General features: G+C 36.7%; 1 long non-coding RNA gene across 2 annotated transcripts; it reads right to left on the minus strand.

Annotated features, from left to right (window-relative positions):
* Positions 15672-18824, minus strand: LOC107604829. 2 transcript variants are annotated; one of them, XR_001612405.2, is made up of 4 exons: positions 18624-18818; positions 18420-18513; positions 18147-18279; positions 15672-15731 (listed from the first exon to the last, which is right to left on the minus strand). It is a non-coding gene; the product is annotated as an uncharacterized LOC107604829 (long non-coding RNA). The 2 variants fall into 2 exon arrangements; XR_001612404.2 differs by having other exon boundaries at positions 18420-18824.

Here is an 18824-nt window from a genome sequence, read left to right on the forward strand (position 1 = left end):
CTCTAATAAAATTATTAGAGTGAGACTAAATTGTTAATCAAGAGTATAACAATTTTAAAGAATATGCCAATAAAGTTTTACCAAATTTTCAATTAGGTTCCTATACTTTTTTTTCTTTTCAATTGGGTCCCTGTACCTTAATTTTTTTTCAATAAGTCCCTGTTAACGTTTAACATTCAAAAAATGTTAGTGAGTTGTGAAATGACTTATTTACCCCTGTCTTCTCTCTATAAACACTCTCTTTGAACGATCTGAGGTTTCTCTTCTTCTCCCTTTTCCATTTTCAGTTTTCATATTCCCCAAATTTATGCCTCAAAGTCAAGGAACCTCATTCATTCTCTCTTCGGAAAGCTGTGTTTCCAGGAGCTCCAACCCAAAGGAAAGAAGACACCTGTGTTTCTGTGGAGAGGCAGTAACCGTCCACCGTTCCTCAACCGTTTCTGACCATGGTAGGAGGTATGTTACTTATGGGAAGATACCAAAATGTAACTTTTTTGAGTGGATTGATGATTTTGATTGGATTGAGGTTGATGATGGTGCAAAGAATGGGTGGTCAAAGGAAAAGGAAAGGCGAGTTTACTATTTTTGTGGTGACACTCTGAGTCTTCAAATTTCAGAAACAACAAAAAATCCTAATAGAAGATTTATTTCTTGCCCTAATAGAAGATGCAAATTTTTTGAGTGGGTTGATGAAGCTGGTGCAAGAAGTAACGTGTCTGCTGCTGCTGTTAGAGTTGTTGGAACACAAAATTCTGCTAAGTTGGAAGCTGAAATGTAGAAATTGGATGCACAAGAAAGAAAGATAAAGAGGCTAAACGTAGAGATGGAGAGATTAATTGTTGAAGCTAGAGAAATAGATGCTGGTGAGGTTAGATTATGTGATGAGTTGAATATTCTCCAAGAACAAGTTGGGAGATTGGATGACAATATGAAAATTCAATGTAAAATGCAATATATGCTATTTATGTTTTTGCTAGTCTTAATAATTGGAATGTGGTTTGCAAGAGTTTAGAGTTATCTGTGCTATGAAATTGTAATGTAAGAGATTCTATGGCTTCAATCCAATTAACGTTGATTATGTTTAGTTTGAATGAATTTTGCACTTTGATGTATTTTTTGTGTATAACAAATGATAGTTGGGAAGCAACCTTATCAATGTGAATATTTAAATTTCCACAATTGACAACAATTTGCAGCAAAAAGTGGCCAAAAAATATGCTATATATATTTTTATTAAATAAGTGTTCCTGTAAACCATACTTACACAAAATATCATAACATAAGTGGTCATATAATATGCCACATACCTAATCCAAAATAAAGGTCCAAGAAGTGCAACAATTAAAAGTGGTCCAACCTGATTCCAAAATATCAAAATAGTGGTCCTATCTACATAATAAACAGTGGCCACAGAGACACAATTCATTACAAGATATACTATTTAATAGCAACCCCAACAACCCTAACTATAAATTTAAAGAGACTTCAGTCATCACTTAGGTCTATATGTAGACTAGGTGCCCATTTTAGCTTTCTCACTCCTAACTTTAGCCACCCACTTCTCCTCACACCAAACACCTTTGTCTTTGGTAAAGGTTGAGAAGATGCTCTAGGTGCTTGCTGAAATTTTGCACTTGCCACAACTAGGAGAGGCTGGGAGGCTGGCCCTTCAAGAGGTAAGGTGATGCCAGGGTATCTTAGGCTAGTTTTACTATCCTTTTTCCTTTATTTTAATAGGTTTTATGCACTTTCTTGAGCTATAAGTAAGCAAATTGGGTAGAAATTCATGTATGCCTAGATTCATTCAACCATGAGTAATTTGATGCAATTTCATGATGATTTATGCTATGATTACTTGTATGCTTAGAATGATAAGAATTCTCATGACTTTAGCAAGGCTTTGATGCATTTATTGGTTGATGATAGGTGAAGGAAAGCATAGAGGAAGGTTGAAGAAGGAGCATGGAAAAGATGAAGAGGAAGCAATGTTGGTGGCCAAGTTGGACCACCAACATTGCCTCAAACGTTGAAAGAGAAGAAGAGCAATTCTCTGCATAAGTTGCTGATGCTCACATTGGAGGGAGCGTTGGACATCCAACGTTACCCCCAACGTTGTGATAAAATGACCAATTATGGAGCTGAATGATTTTCAAGCGACGCGTACGCGTGAAAGAGCAAAATTTCTTTATCCACGCGCAAGCGTGAGTCACGCGCACGCATGGAATGGAAAAATTGACCATCCATGCGTATGCGTGGGTCACGCGTACGCGTCACTAAACGAACGTTGGAGTCTAACGTTGCCTCAAACGCTAGCTTCCAACGCCCGCGATGCCAAAGCCTAGAATTTGGAAATGAAAATTTTGCATCGACGCGTACACGTGGATAGAAAAAAAGCAACTCACGCGTAAGCGTGGAGTACGCGCACGCGTGAAAATGCCAACGTTGGAGGTCCAACACTGAGTCCAACATCCCCTGCATTGTTTTGAAACTGTAAAATGAAATCTTTGCATCCACGCGTACGCGTGGGTAGTGGGACATTGGCCCTCCAACGTTGAGTCAAACGCCAATGACAGCAAAGTTTTCTGGTTTTTCTGAAGAGCGTTTGAGTCAACGTTGGCCATCAAACGTTGACTCCAATGTGAGGCATCAGACTCTACAATTCAAACCAATCTCTTCTCAACAGCAAGGGAAACTAATTGGAGCCATTTTCAACCCAATTCCATCAAGGCCAAAAGCCCAATTCAGAGATTGAAGATCAATGGAAGAGAGTGTATAAATAGCTTAGAATTTAAGTTAGAGGGGGCTTTGGACATTTTTTCGGACCTTCACTTTCTACTGCACATTTTACTTTCTGTTAAGTTTCCTTTGCAATGTATTTTTCAATTCCAATTTCTATTTTGAGAGCTATGAACAACTAAACCCCTTTCATTAGGTTAGGGAGCTCTGTGTAATTCAATGGATCAATAGTAATTTTCATTCATCTTCTTCTTTCTTTTCTATTGATTTTGCTAAAAAGCTTTCGTTCTTCATCCAATTGGATAGTTATCTCGGGAAAGAAGCTATTCATAATTGGATCTCCTCGGAACCTTGGAAGAGGAATAAGGAGATCATGCTAGAAATGCTTTCTCACATTGGATTAGATTGGAGTTTGGATGGATATAGTGACATGTAATCCTACCAACACTTTGATCTATGAATTTGTGTGGTATAATCAGTGACCAAACTTCATCTTTTCCCATGAGTACTTAAATCAAGGAATTGGACAATTGTTCATGCTTAGAGAGATTGGTGAGCCAAGGTATTGGGATCCAATCAATTAAGATTGCCAAGGAGATCAATGAATGCATTGATTGCGGAAGGGATGAAAATGAATTTGATCCGGAGAATTATACATCTCCTAAACCCAATGATTTCCCCATCTCTGATCTACCCATTCTATTTACAATCTACTTCTTTAATTTCATGTTAAATCCCCATTCCCTTTTAATTTCTTGCAATTTAAGTTCCTGTTCTTCATTTCCAGCAATTTATGTTTCTGTCATTTAATTTCTTGCAATTTAAGTTTCCCGCCAATTTTACTTTCTGCAAGTCTCAATTCAATTCCGATTTCGCTCAACTAGCATAATTCTCCAATTAACATTGCTCAATCTACCAATCCCTGTGGGATTCGACCTCACTCTACAGTGAGTTTTTACTTGACGACAATCCGGTGCACTTGCCGGAAGGAAATTTGTTGAGAGGCAAATTCCCGCGTATCAAGCTTATGGCGCCATTGCCGGGGATTGGTTTTGTATTGACAATTACTAAATTGAAGGATAACTAGATTGAGCACTTTTATTTTTGTTTGATTAATTCAAATTTACTTTCAGTTGTTCATTTTTGTTCTCTGCAATTTTTTTTATTTCTCTTTAACGTCTTCATTTTCTTTACTTTCCAGCAAGCTAACCTACTAACTATTTGATAAATTGCTCTAACCAAGCTAACTATACTCTATTTTAGTAGACTCTACACTTGCTGTTTCTTGTACTTGTTCATTGTATGACAAGTAGGAGAAAGGAAACCTCAACCTCATTCGATAGTAAACTGGAAAGAACCTTCTTGAGATTAAGGAGGGAAGTAAGAGGAAAAAGAGTTATTGGTGCAGAAGAAGAGGAGGAATACTTTGATATAACCATGGAGGATGATATGAAAAACCATCATGAAGGAGAGGTGAACAATCATGCCAGAAGAGGTGGAGCTAACCCTGCTGGACAAGAGAGGAGAGTTCTGAGATCATACATCAATCCAAATCCAGGAAATTGTGGTAGTAGCATTCAAAGGCCAACTATCCATGCTAATAATTTTGAATTGAAGCCTCAACTCATAACTCTTATCCAGAACAACTGTTCTTTCGGAGGAAGTGCACAAGAGGATCCTAATAAGCATCTCACTAAATTCCAAAGGATATGTGACACGGTTAAATCTAATGGTGTTCATCCTGACACCTATAGATTGCTACTGTTTCCATTCTCTTTGAAGGACAAAGCATCAAAATGGCTAGAATCATTCCCCAAGGAAAGCTTGACCACCTGGGAAGATGTAATGAACAGATTCTTAACAAGGTTCTACCCTCTACAAAGAGTAAATAGGCTAAGAACCGAAGTGCAGACATTCAGACAGCAGGATGGTGAAACTCTTTATGAAGCCTGGGAGAGATTCAAAGACTTGACAAAGAAATGTCCCCTGATATTTTTAATGAGTGGGTGCAAATCCACATCTTTTATGAAGGGCTGAATTGTAAATCAAGGAAGGCTGTAGACCACTCATCTGGAGGTTCCCTCAATAAGAAGAAGACCATTGAAGAAGCCATTGATGTTATAGAGACAGTGGCTGACAATGAGTATTTTTATGCCTCAGATAGGAGCAACAACAGGGGAGTCTTGGAATTAAACCATATGGATGCAATCCTGGCCCAGAATAAGATGATCACCAAGCAACTAGCTAAATTGACCAAGCAAATAGAGAAGACTCAGGCTGCAGCTATCCACACTCAACCATCACCCCAAGAAGAGTTTGAGACAGAAGAAGGAGTTAACTGGGAGGAAGCTAATTACCTTGGAAACTCATCTAGGCAAGCAAATGATCCATACTCTAAAACATATAACTCTGGTTGGAGGAACCACCCAAACTTTAGCTGGGGGAATCGACAAAGCCAAGGCCAAGAACACAGACCTCACAATCCTAACCAGTATAACAACTCCACTCACCAAAACTCCAACCAAAAACCATATCAGACCACACAAAACACTTATTCACAGCCACCATACTAAAGCCATAACAACCACTCTCAACACCCCAATTCTAACCAAGCATCACCACATGAAGATGACAGAATGGAAAAACTAGAAGCTATGCTTGCAAACCTTAACAAAGAGTGTGAAGACATGAAAAAATTTTGGGAAGAAGTGAGAAGAAGTATGAAAAGCCGAGGGAAGGTTCTTAAGAATCTCGAATCTCAAGTAGAACATCTTTCACAATAGGCTCCAAAGTCCACTGATAGTTTCCCAAGTGATACAGAGAAAAATCCAAGAGGGGAAATGAAGAAGGTAATGTGGGAAGAATGCAAGTCAATCAATCTAAGCAGTGAAGAAGGTCTGAAGGAAGAATGCTCCAGACACTTAGAGCATGATGAAGAAGAGTCAAGGAAGAATGTCAGGGAGATAGAAGAAATGGCTAGCCCTGAACAGAGGAAGGAGCAAATAGAGAAAGAATACCTCAAGCCCTTTGTGCCACAAGCACCATTTCCCCAAAGACTCAAGGGAAGTGAGAAAGACAAGTCATATTCAAGATTCCTAGACATGTTTGCATCCCTCAATGTCAACATTCCCTTCATCAAAATTCTCCAACAGATGCCAACATACATGAAGTGCATGAAAGAACTGTTGACCAAGAAAGGAACCTTAAAAGGGGGACAAACAGTGACAACGAACAAGGAATGTAGTGCCCTCATCAAGAAAGACATACTCATGAAGAAAAAAGATCCAGGGAGCTTTCATATTTCATGTGCCATAGGAGAGACAAAAATTGACAGAGGATTCTGTGACTTAGGAGCTAGCATAAATGTGATGCCTCTATCATTTATGAAGAAGTTTTAAATCAATGAGCTGAGATCCACGGATGTAATCATCCAATTGGCAGATAAAATTCAGAAGAAGGTTGAAGGAGTAGTTAAAAATGTATTGGTGAAAGTAGAAAACTACTTCCTCCCCACTGACTTTGTTGTTATGGACATGGAAGAAAGTTACATTCATCCTATTATTCTGGGAAGACCATTCCTAGCCACTGCTAGAGCCCTGATAGATGTGGAACAAAGAGAGTTAATCCTAAGAATACATGATGAATACCTCACCTTTCATGTGTTCAAACCTACATATGAGTCTGAGCCAGAACCTAAGGAGTCAAAGAATGATCACAGCAACATGTGCACAAAGGGAAGTAACATTAAATCAGCAGCTAAACCATTGAAACAGTCTTTGGTGAACAAGCAAGAAGTTCAAGAGATACAGCAACTAAGAGAACTCAAAAAAGAGTTAATGAGGAAGCCCCTGACACAATGATCACTAGAAAACTATTGGAAGAAGAAAAAAAGAGTTGTGAAGAAATTGCCAAGGGAATGGAGAAATAAGAAGATTCCTACAGAGGGTTTCTCCCCTGGAGACAAGGTAATATCAGCCCACCATCAACCAACACCACCCCAACTTCCAATCATTCCATCTCAATTACCGCAAGTGTTCACCATCAGAAAGGTCCTCTCTTTAGAGCATGTAGAGATAACCAAGGAAACAAGTAGAGACCGCTTCACTGTAAGGGGAGAAGACCTAAGGCACTACAACCCACCATGACAAAGATCAAACGTCAAGCTAATGACGATAAAAGAGCGCTTGTTGGGAGGCAACCCAACCAAAGGTAATTCTCTTTTCATAGCTTGTCAATAAGAGTTAAGTAAATTCTCTGTATTGCAAGGAGCTAAGTTTGGTGTTGCACACCAAAGAAATCTAAGGGTGAATGTGTAATTCTAAGTTTGGTGTTCCACCATGGATTGCATGAAGGACACAATGCACCCCAGCATAATTAGTTGTCAGCTCCAAACGATCAGAGAAATTACTCAAAAGTTGTTTGTTTCCTAGTTCTAGTTTGCTATCTAGTTCATAGTTGTTTTCTAGTTCACAGTTTACTTTCCTAATAAAAGTACTTTATGTTTTCTACATAAGACTCAATTTGCTGCATTAGGCAAGAAACTAAGTTTGGTGTTCACACACCAATCTAAGTTTAAAAGCCTACAAATATACATGCATGCTAACAATCTCTCAAGTGCTTAGGGAACAAGCAGCTTTCAGTAGCTTTTGCAGGAATTCAATAAACTCTTGGAAAAACTATGCATTATCATCGAAAGACAAACATGATAAAAAATGAAAGGTGGACCTGCTCCTTGTTTATCACATCCAATAAAGAAAGAACATGTTTGCTTTAGTTGATAGTAACTTTTAGTTTAAGTTGCTTTGCATTCTGTGTGTTTAATTTTGCAATAAGTATGCTAGCCAAGGTGTGTGTTTTTATTTTCACCAGTTTAAATGTTTGTTTTGTCCCCAGAGTCTTTTCAAATTCAATAAAAGAAATGTTTGAATAAGAAGTGGAACAGTTTCTTTTTAGCAATTATGTAGTAGCTCACTTATAATGAATAAAAGGATAGATTGTTCCCTTTTAGTGTAAATTAGCTTGCTGTCTATGAATCTTAGTAAATAAAAGTCCTTGGAGAAAAGAAAAACAAATAGAAAGAAAGAAAAAAAAAGCCAAAAGTGGCAACAAAAATAGAAGAAAGCAAAGAATAAGGCTAGACATTAATAGCTTGGACCTTAGGACATATGCCTGTGGTGTCTTTGTACTAGGATCTGCTTGGATGATTAGGTTTTATGGAGTGCTTTAACACTTGGTAATTTGGGTTAACTAACCCGGGATTATCAACCGAAAGTCCATTATCAAGAGCAACCTAGTTACAAGGCATTTAGTGACCCAAAGAGGTGCTGGGCATCAATGTCTTAAGAAGAATTGTGAGCCAAGTGTCTGTAGTGAATATGTGTTGAGCACAAATGAGCTAAAGAAGCTACTGCTACACATGACACTAAGCTACAAGTAAGAAACAAGTTTACAGAAAAAGAAAATAAAGAAAAGCAATTACCAAGGATGAGTGAATAATAAGAGGTCATAGCAGTATGTTAATGGATGCTTAAAGGAGACAGTCTATGCCTAAAGATCAATAAGAAGTTACTACTGCATTGTCTGCATAAAACCCCATGAGCTACTAATAATGCTTTGCTGATATGAACATCCCCTTCTGTTTCATTCTTTCTTCTTAATAATTCAGTACTTGCTTAGGGACAAGCAAGATTTAAGTTTGGTGTTGTGATGCCAGGCCATCTTAGGCTAGTTTCACTATCCTTTTTCCTTGATTTTAATAGGTTTTATGCACTTTCTTGAGCTATAAGTAAGCAAATTGGGTAGAAATTCATGTATGCCTAGATTCATTCAACCATAAGTAATTTGATGCAATTTCATGATGATTTATGCTATGATTACTTGTATGCTTAGAATGATAAGAATTCTCATGACTTTAGCAAGGCTTTGATGCATTTATTGGTTGATGATAGGTGAAGGAAAGCATGGAGGAAGGTTGAAGAAGGAGCATGGAAAAGATGAAGAAGAAGCAACGTTGAAAAAGAAGCAGAGCAATTCTCTGCATAAGTTGCTGATGCTCACGTTGGAGGGAGCGTTGGACATCCAACGTTGTGATAAAATGACCAATTCTGGAGCTGACTGATTTTCAAGCGACGCGTACGCGTGAAAGAGCAAAATTTCTTTATCCACGCGCAAGCGTGAGTCACGCGCATGCGTGGAATGGCAAAATTGACCATCCACGCGTACGCGTGGGTCACGCATATACGTCACTAAATGAACGTTGGAGTCCAACGTTGCCTCAAACGCTAGCTTTCAACGTCCGCGATGCCAAAGCCCAGAATTTGTAAATGAAAAATTTGCAGCGACGTATCGCGTACGCGTGGATAGAAAAAAAGCAACTCACGCGTAAGGTGGAGTACGCGCACGCGTGAAAATGCCAACGTTGGAGGGAACGTTGGAGGTCCAACGCTGAGTCTAGCGTCCCTTACATTGTTTTGAAACTGTAAAATGAAATCTTTGCATCCACGCGTACGCGTGGGTAGCGGGATGTTAGCCCTTCAACGTTGAGTCAAACGCCAATGACAGTAAAGTTCTCTGGTTTTTCTGAAGAGCGTTTGAGTCAACGTTGGCCATCAAACGTTGACTCCAACGTGAGGCATCAGACTCTGCAATTCAAACCAATCTCTTCTCAACAGCAAGGGAAACCAATTGGAGCCATTTTTAACCCAATTCCATCAAGGCCAAAAGCCTAATTCAGAGATTGAAAATCAATGGAAGAGAGTGTATAAATAGCTTAGAAATTAAGTTAGAGGGGGCTTTGGACATTTTTTCGGACCTTCACTTTCTACTGCACATTTTACTTTCTGTTAATTTTCCTTTTCAATGTATCTTTCAATTTCAATTTTCATTTTGAGAGCTATGAACAACTAAACCCCTTTCATTGGATTAGAGAGCTCTGTGTAATTCAATAGATCAATAGTAATTTTCATTCATCTTCTTCTTTCTTTTCTCTTGATTTTGCTAGAAAGCTTTCGTTCTTCATCCAATTGGATAGTTATCTTGGGAAAGAAGCTATTCATAATTAGATCTCCTCGGAACCTTGGAAAGGAATGAGGAGATCATGCTATAAATGCTTTCTCATATTGGATTAGATTAGGATTTGGATGGATATAGTGACATGTAATCCTACAACACTTTGATCTATGAATTTGTGTGGTATAATCAGTGACCAAACTTCATCTCTTTCTATGAGTACTTAAATCAAGGAATTGGGCAATTGTTCATGCTTAGAGAGATTGGTGAGCCAAGGAATTGTGATCCAATCAATTAAGATTGCCAAGGAGATCAATGAATGCATTGATTGCGGAAGAGATGAAAATAAATTTGATCCGGAGAATTATACATCTCCTAAACTCAATGATTCCCCCATCTCTGATCTACCCATTCTATTTACAATCTGCTTCTTTAATTTCATGTTAAATCCCCATTCCCTTTTAATTTCTTGCAATTTAAGTTCCTGTTCTTTATTTCCAGCAATTTAAGTTTCTGTCATTTAATTTCTTGCAATTTAATTTTCCCGCCAATTTTACTTTCTGCAAGTCTCAATTCAATTCCGATTTCGCTCAACAAGCATAATTCTCCAATTAACATTGCTCAATCTACCAATCTCTGTGGGATTCGACCTCACTCTACAGTGAGTTTTTACTTGACGACAATCCGGTGCACTTGCCGGAAGAAAATTTGTTGAGAGGCAAATTCCCGCGTATCATAAGGCTTGTTGTGAGGTGGCTGTGGTTGGAGCCACTGCACCGGTGGATGTGGTTGGAGCCTGAGAAGCTGAAGTTGCAAGTATGAGAGGTGGTTGAGTAGAGGCAGCAACAGCAAGTGTGGTGGGTAGCTAGTATGAAGATGCAAGTGTGGTGGGGAGTGGTTGTGAAGATGCAGCTCTACCCTTTCCCCTGCCCCTTCCTCTTCCCCTGCTTACCCCTGTTTGCCTTATTCTCTCAGATCTGCGGATATTCACATCGGATCTGTTGTCGGCAGCAGGATCAGTGTCAACAGCAGCTGCAGGCGCAGCAGTAGGCACAGTGTCAGCACCAGCCGGATCTTCTCCGTTGGCGGCAGCAGCAACACCAGGTTCTGAAATCAGGTAAAATACAACCAATTGCAACATGAATATTCAACTCTTTTTTCAATCAATTTATAATCCATTTACAATTTATTTATAACACAGCATAATCAATTTATATTCCTCTTATAATCTATTTATAAGGCAGCATAATCTGTTTGCAATCCATATTGATAAAACAACAATTTACAACATAGCATAATATATTTTCACACACCATATGTTATACTATCACAACCTAATCCACTCAACACCTCAAATACCCTATAATTTCAAAAAGAAAACAGTAAAACAGCAGTTTGTAGATTCAGATTTGCTTGATACCTGACACTATTAGATTGAGACAATGCCTTCTATTATGTCCATATTGTCCACAGTTGCTACATGTAACAGATGTACCCGTCCTCCTAAGCTTTGTCTGAGAACGGGTCTCATCAGGTTCACTGATCCTCACCATCCGTGATCTTCCTGGCTTCACCCTAAAGATGGGAGGTATAATGGTATCACACTCAACTTTTGGCCACATATTTTCTCCATTGATTGGAGAAACTAACTTACCATAAGTTGCAACATAGGCTGCTGGGTTATAGAAGTTGCTGCAATAATCTTCTGGATTGTCCCCTTTCTCGAATATAGCACAACAAGCATGCGGGCAGGGTGATGAGAGAACTTTTGCGTGGTCTAGAAATTTGCAGATAAATCCTCATTGCAGGTATAGCTTCTAAACCAACAAAAGTCCTTTCATACAAACGTTTTGGTTGTTACAAGTAACAAACCCCTTAATAAATTGATAACCGAAGTATTCAAACCTCGGGTCGTCTTCTCAAGGAATTGCAGGGAGGTATGTTCTTATTATTGGTTATGAGTTTGTAAATTGGGGGTTTTGGAGTTTGGGCAATGGGCACAGGTATATTTAAATAACAAGTAAAATAAATTAACAATAATAAAATCTCTTGGCAAGGTATGAGGAACTGGAAGTCCTATCCTGGTTATCCTTATCAATTGTAATGAGAATTGGATTTTTCTCCCACTTTGTTAACCTCTAACTATGAAGGTAAGTTAAGTGGATAAATTAATTCTGATTCCTCAAGTCCTAGTCTTTCCTTGGGAAAAGTTAGAGTTATTGGAACCCAAATTAATTCTTGAAGAATTCCAATTTTCAATCAACAATGAGTTTGATAACTCAAGTGTCTCCAATGACTCAACCAAAGCCAAAAGGGAAAAATTCAAATTATTTATATAATAAATAAAAGAAAGCAATTATAATTCTGAAATACCTCAATTAGCACTAATAAAGATATCAAATATAACATGGAAGAGTTCATAAATTAAATTAGGAAAATAAATAAAAAGAACATTGAACCTGGGATTGAGAGTCACTCCTAAAACTAAGAGAAATCCTAAATCTTAATCCTAAGAGAGAGGAGAGAACCTCTCTCTCTAAAAACATCTACTCCTAAAATTGTGAATTGTGAGCTTTTTTCATGTATGGATGCATTCCCCCACTTTATAGCCTCTAATCTGAGTTTTCTGAGCCGCAAACTGGGTCGAAAACAGTCCAGAAATCGCTGGAGATGAAATCTGCCACGCTGGTTTTTCGCCACTGCGATGCGTCCGCGTGGATCACACGACCGCGTCGCCTAGAGTTAGGACAACTATGGCATATTATATATCAAATCGAAGCTTCGGACGTTAGCTTTCCAACGCAATTGGAACCGCGTCATTTGGACCTCTGTAGCTAAAGTTATAGCCATTTGAGTGCGAAGAGGTCAAGCTGGACAGCTTAGCAATTTCTCCAACTTCTTGTATTCCTTCCACTTTTGCATGCTTCCTTTCCATCCTCTGAGTCATTCCTGCCCTATAAACTCTGAAATCACTTAACACACATATCAAGGCATCTAATGGTAATAAGAGAGGATTAAACATAGGGAACTTAAGGCCAAAGAAGCATGTTTTCAATCAAAGCACATAATTAGGAAGGCAAATGTAAAACCATGCAAATAGTATGAATAAGTGGGTAAAGAGTTGATAAAAACTACTCTATTAAGCACAAGATAAACCATAAAATAGTGATTTATCAACCTCCTCACACTTAAACATTAGCATGTCCTCATGCTTAAGCTCAAGAGAAGCTATAAAGATGAAGAGGAATGGTAGATTAATATGAAATGCAACCTATCTATATGAATGCAACTAAATGCAAAAAATATTTCTACCTACTTGGTCAAAAGTAAATAAGTTCTCCAAGACAAATATAAATCAAATTCCACTAATCTAAATCATACAATAAAAGACAAGCAAACTTGTAAGAAGACAGCTTATGAAAGTAGGGAACATATAATTAAGTATTGAATCCTCACTGGTAGTGTATATCACTCTAATTCTCAAGTGTCTAGGGTCAATCACTCTACTCTTCTCTAGTCATGCTTTCTAAAATTTGTTCTTCACCTAACCAATCAATAATATTTAATATACCAATGAAAACATCATGAGGTCTTTTCAAGGTTGTAATGGGGGTAAGGTAAGGGTAAGGGTATATGTATATGGCTAAGTGAGCTTTATAAATTGAATCTTTAATTAACTTAAGCTTTCACCTAACATACATATACTCTATATAACTCTAGAATCATGCCTAGCTACCCATAGTCTTCACTTTTGCATTACATACTCATGTATCAATTTTTCTTTAATTTTATCACATATGCATTGATCTTTTATTAACTTAACATTGGGATAATTTTGTCCCCTTATTTATTTATTTATATTATATATTTTTTTTCTCTTTTTCTTTTTCTCTTTTTTTTTAGAGAGACATAAAACTAGAATAACATATTAATGCATATGGAATTTTGAATTTTCTGTTTTACATGAGTAGGTACCAAATTTTCCAATATTCAAAATTAGAAACATGATACATTCCCTCATTAACCCAAGTTTCCACAGTTTCCCACACTTAATTGTTGCACAATCCCTATCTTAAGCTAACCAAAGATTTAATTGGGATATTTAATTGTTTTTCTGCTAAAGGCTAGTGATGTGGTAAAATACAGAACAAATGGGGATTAAAAGGCTCAAAGTGGCTGACAAGGGTGATTTAAAGGGTAGGCTTATTTGGGATAAGTGAGCTAAAATCAAACAATGGCCTCAATCATATGCAAGCATGTAAATACACTAAATAATGGACATATAGATTGGAACAAAATATAGATTACAATCATAGAGAAGAAAACACACAAGAATAAAAATTTATTGTTAAATAATGTAACCATATAAATAAGCTCAAATCTCACATGTTGTGTGTTCTTTAGCTATAATTCATGTTCCAAATACAACTTCCAAACAAGTTTTAACATAAATTTTTTTTTTAATTTAAATTAGTAAAATTTTTCAAACAATAAGGTCTTAAAAAAAAACTTATTATTTCTCAACCAAGCAGTAGCTAAATGCATAAAATCAAAATAATCATGCAATGAAATATGCAAATGTAACAATGTACTAAATAAAATATTGGTTTTGAGAAGAAAATAACTAACTCATGGAGATCGGTATCGACCTCCCCACACTTAAAGATTGCACCGTCCTCTGTGCATGCTGAGATGTGCAGGTGGACAGGTTGTTCCAACTGACGCTTTTCTCCAAGGATTATGCTGATGGACTTGTTTGTCTTGTTTCCCCATGTAAACGTCTTCCTGTTCCCTTCCAGGTGGCCATCCTGAAAGAAAAAGGGAAGAAAAGTAACCCAGAAATAGAGATACGAAAATAAATGAAGTATGGGTGGGTTAATGCCAAATAAAAATGGTCTCATTTACATGGAAGCTTCAACATGTACGTGAGAAAATTTTCAAGAATATGGCCGATTAGCTACCACAAGAATATGGCCGATTAGCTACCACAAAAAGAGTCGTAAAATCGTCGCTAATCCGACGCAAAATATAATTTGTGACAGATTAGCTACCGCCTAGCAACTAATGCTTTCCTCGCTGATTACAAGTCGCAAATCAGTGAGGCAACCACAACAGTCGCTAATTCATCGAAAAGTTTTTTAGCTACTGAATAGATAGTCGCAAATCCATCACTAAAGTAAAAGTTAATTCCATAGAAAAAATAGACTAAACAATAGTCGCTAATCAAACTCTACTGCAACAGACTCATCACTAAATGCAAGCTAACTTCGTAGACAAAATGGAATGATTAGTTGACGCTAATTCGAGAGGAATTTTTCCGAACTAACTCGTCGCAAGTTGTCCGCTAATATGATCGCAAATCTGTCACATTTTGTAGCAAATCTATAGCTAACCTTTAAAAATCCTTAATCAAATTTGTAGAAATTTTGTCGCTAAACCAAAGCAATTCGAAATGAGAAAGTAGAGTTATGAAATAGTCGCTAATTTGCTAGAAAATAATCTGTAGTCAATTAATTGTAATACTATCGCAAATTCCTTTTAAACTAATAACAAATCGATAACTATCTCGCACTACAAGAAAAACTGGCTTTTGCTATGCTTTTAAAGCATTCCAAATATGCAAAAAATGTAGCGATATCTTTTCACCACATTTTTTTAGAAACGTGCTAATTGAGTTAGTATTAGCTACACTTCGAAAGTGTGCCAATAGGAGACATAGCCACGCTTTTAAAGGGAGAAAATAAGAAAGTATAAAAAGAATTGATTTTTTTATTGATTTACATAAATTATTTACAAGCTATAATTATAATTAAAAAAATTACAATTCTATAATAAAACTAATAATTTAATTTACATACTGCAAATGTAATGCCAATAAGTCATAACAACCTCTTTATTTCCAGCTGAAATATGGAGAAAAATGCTTGACCCATTTTTGGAAAATTTACCGAGAAACCATCAATTGAGTGTTGACTACCTCATCAGTTCTGCAGATTACGGAAAAGCAACACGAATCAATAGAAAAATGGAAAATTTTGTGTCCATACATGAGGTCATAGAACTATAAGCCAAACTAACCCATGATAAAAAATTCCATAAATAGATTTATAGAAGATGATCACCAAAGAAGTAGCAAGAAATTCAACAAAAAAGAAAAGAAAAGAATTTTCATAATTATAAAGAATCCAACAACAGTCAAAATCAAAGGCACTGCACTATACTACACAACATCATGTGATTCTTGTTTGAACGCAAAAAAAATTAATCAAGATAAACAGAATCAAATAGAAGAAAACAAGATGAGAAATTAAAGTAGAAACTTTACCAAGAAAAACAAACAGGATTCATTTTCAACTCCTCTCAACAGAAGAGAACAGGGTGAGTCGAAAATAGCATGAGCCAGCAAATAGCTGAATAATTGATAAGAGACGTTGAAAAAAGAAAGTACAATAATTGACTATTTAACACTGACCAAAAATCAAACAATTGATTCCCATTAAAAGAGATTGCATCAGAAAACAGGTTCAATAACATCACTCTACGGTAGTAATTTGTGCAAGTTCAACCAACTAAATCAGTAGAGGATGTTAACCTTCTTTCCACGCCCTTGCCAACAACCTCATAAACCAAATAATCTTTTCTCAAAAGAATCAGCAAAGTTATCGTCTTTAAACAAGTCTTAAATATTCGTTTTAATTACAACCTTATACTTTTATAAAAATTCGAATATAACCTCCTCTAAAAATAGAACTTAGCAACCCATACGGGTTCCCTCTTTCTCAACATTTCACCAACCTTTTATCAGCAAGTACCATAACAATATATTCTCAAAATACTTGATAATAGTGTAAAAATCAATTTTTAAACCCTATACCTAGGGTAGTTACCAAAACAACATTGGCAGCCTAATTTCAATTTTGTTTTTAAAATATCAAATGAATTCAGAATTGCACAAACTTTATATTCATACGATCGTCTCGGATAAAGCTTTCTATTAAATGAAAAATCATAATTTTTTGCTTACTCTAACTTCGGAAATAGAAGCAAAACCATGACTGCTCTGCAGTGTCTTAAAATCAGAAAATAGCAGCAGCATGTGATATTCAAAATTCAATATAAAATCCAAGTTAAATCCAAAGACCTTAAAAATTAATGTGATTCAATTTTACTCATCCAGGTTTCTTTTCCAATTGGTTCCAGATCAATATCGTTTTTAATGAAGGAGTTATATAACTTAGAAGTTGAGTAATTTTCTGCAGACTTCTGTTTTAAAAGTTAATGAACATATCTTCTTCCAAATCCCATAACTTACTCATTAAAATATTGAAAGCCCTGAAATTTAAATCAAATATGCTAAACATACTTAAATTTCACCTCCAATTGGTTCCATCTCAATATCTATCCAGAATCCAAAGTTATAAACTCTCAAAGTTACTGATTTAAGGAAACAGAATCTGGCTTTTACTGCATAACGCATCATCTTTCAAAAATTCATATCTTTAAAACTACAAGTCCAAACGTTCTGAAATTTTACGGAATTAAAATAATAGGACTAAAGTTTCATTTAAAATTGGTTCCATTTCAAAATTCAATTCGAAACACTCACAGCAGAGCCAACAAGTTACTGTTCTAAAAATTCTGCAGTAAAAATCAGATTCCACAACCATAACTCAAAAATTCACCATAAATCATATACTTAACAAAAAGGTCTTAAATTCCCCAGTCCAGCTCTTTATATTCCCAAGCTTAATTCAGACTTGGTCTCACACAATTCCGATCATCACAGAATTAGTTATAGCTTTTCAAAGTTACCGATTTCATTTAAAGATAATGTAGGAAATCAGATTTTTCAGTTTAATTTTGAAAATCACAACTAATTCTCCAGTTAATTCAAACTTCTCAAAATTAAATTCCAACAACGAATTTCATCCTAGTTTACTTAGCTTTTACTCTCTTATCATTTCGATTACTGTTGAATATCTGATTTACTTCCAAAGTTTCCATTTAATTTCAAAACTCAGATTCTCAACAACCAATTCAACATTTCAAGATTCATTCCTCCAAATATTCTCTAAACTCAACTCCAATCAATCACCAATTAAGTCCATTACAATAATCATATAACCAGTTTAATAACAAAAATTTCAATTTAATCCATCAAAATACAGAATCCACAACAATCTCTCATCAAACAATTCATAAACCATGCATGATCAATTTCACAAAATCAACGAATTCAATCAAAGTTCCAACCAAAATCTCAATCATTCCAATCACAATCTCAGCCACAATTCAACATTCATATAATCAATCAATCACTCACAACTATTATACCTATTTGCAGTTATCCAATAAACTTTGTCGGCATTCTTAAATTAAAATCGTTTAAATTAAACCCCTACCTCGATTAGCCGAAATTCGATAATTAAGCGCAGCAAACCCCTCTTTTGTTTTAGTTTGTAGCAGCAACAGACTCGAACCAAACTAGCAGCAGCAGCAACTCTAACAGTTCTTTATTATCATCAACACTATCTCCTATGATAGTTCCATCAGCAAACAGAGAAGGCAGAGCAGGAGTGTTAAACAGAGACATGGGTTTTCCTTACCAGAACAGAAAAAGACTAAGGAACAAAATGGAAGTAGCGCAAATTCAAGAATGGAAATAGCAGAGTTACCGGTAAATTTGTCTTGGTTTCGGCAACGACGGCAACAGCGAAAGAACACAACTCCTCTCCCTTTTCACATTCTGTTCGACGGCGTTCTCACTCCCTTCGATGGAGGCAGAAGCGGCAAGCAAGAATAACAATAATCAAAATAGGTCGTGAATGGTACAGAATTCAGAGACAGGGACAAAGGAGGCTGCGGTGACCGAGCAATACCAGGGCAGTAGCTGAAATAGTTCGCAGCAGCAACGCCGACGATGCTTCTCTGACGGCAGACTCTCAACAGTGGCTCTATCAACGAAAACAGGGCGCAACAGCAACGGTGTGACCCCAATCGACGGCAGCGGCGGCAGCGGAGCAGGACGGTGCGAGAACGGACCTCGTCCTTCTCCTTCCAGGTTCGTTCTTCTGACAGCA

This window comes from Arachis ipaensis, chromosome B06, assembly GCF_000816755.2.
Source record: "Arachis ipaensis cultivar K30076 chromosome B06, Araip1.1, whole genome shotgun sequence".
In the NCBI taxonomy this organism is placed as follows: Eukaryota; Viridiplantae; Streptophyta; class Magnoliopsida; order Fabales; family Fabaceae; genus Arachis; species Arachis ipaensis.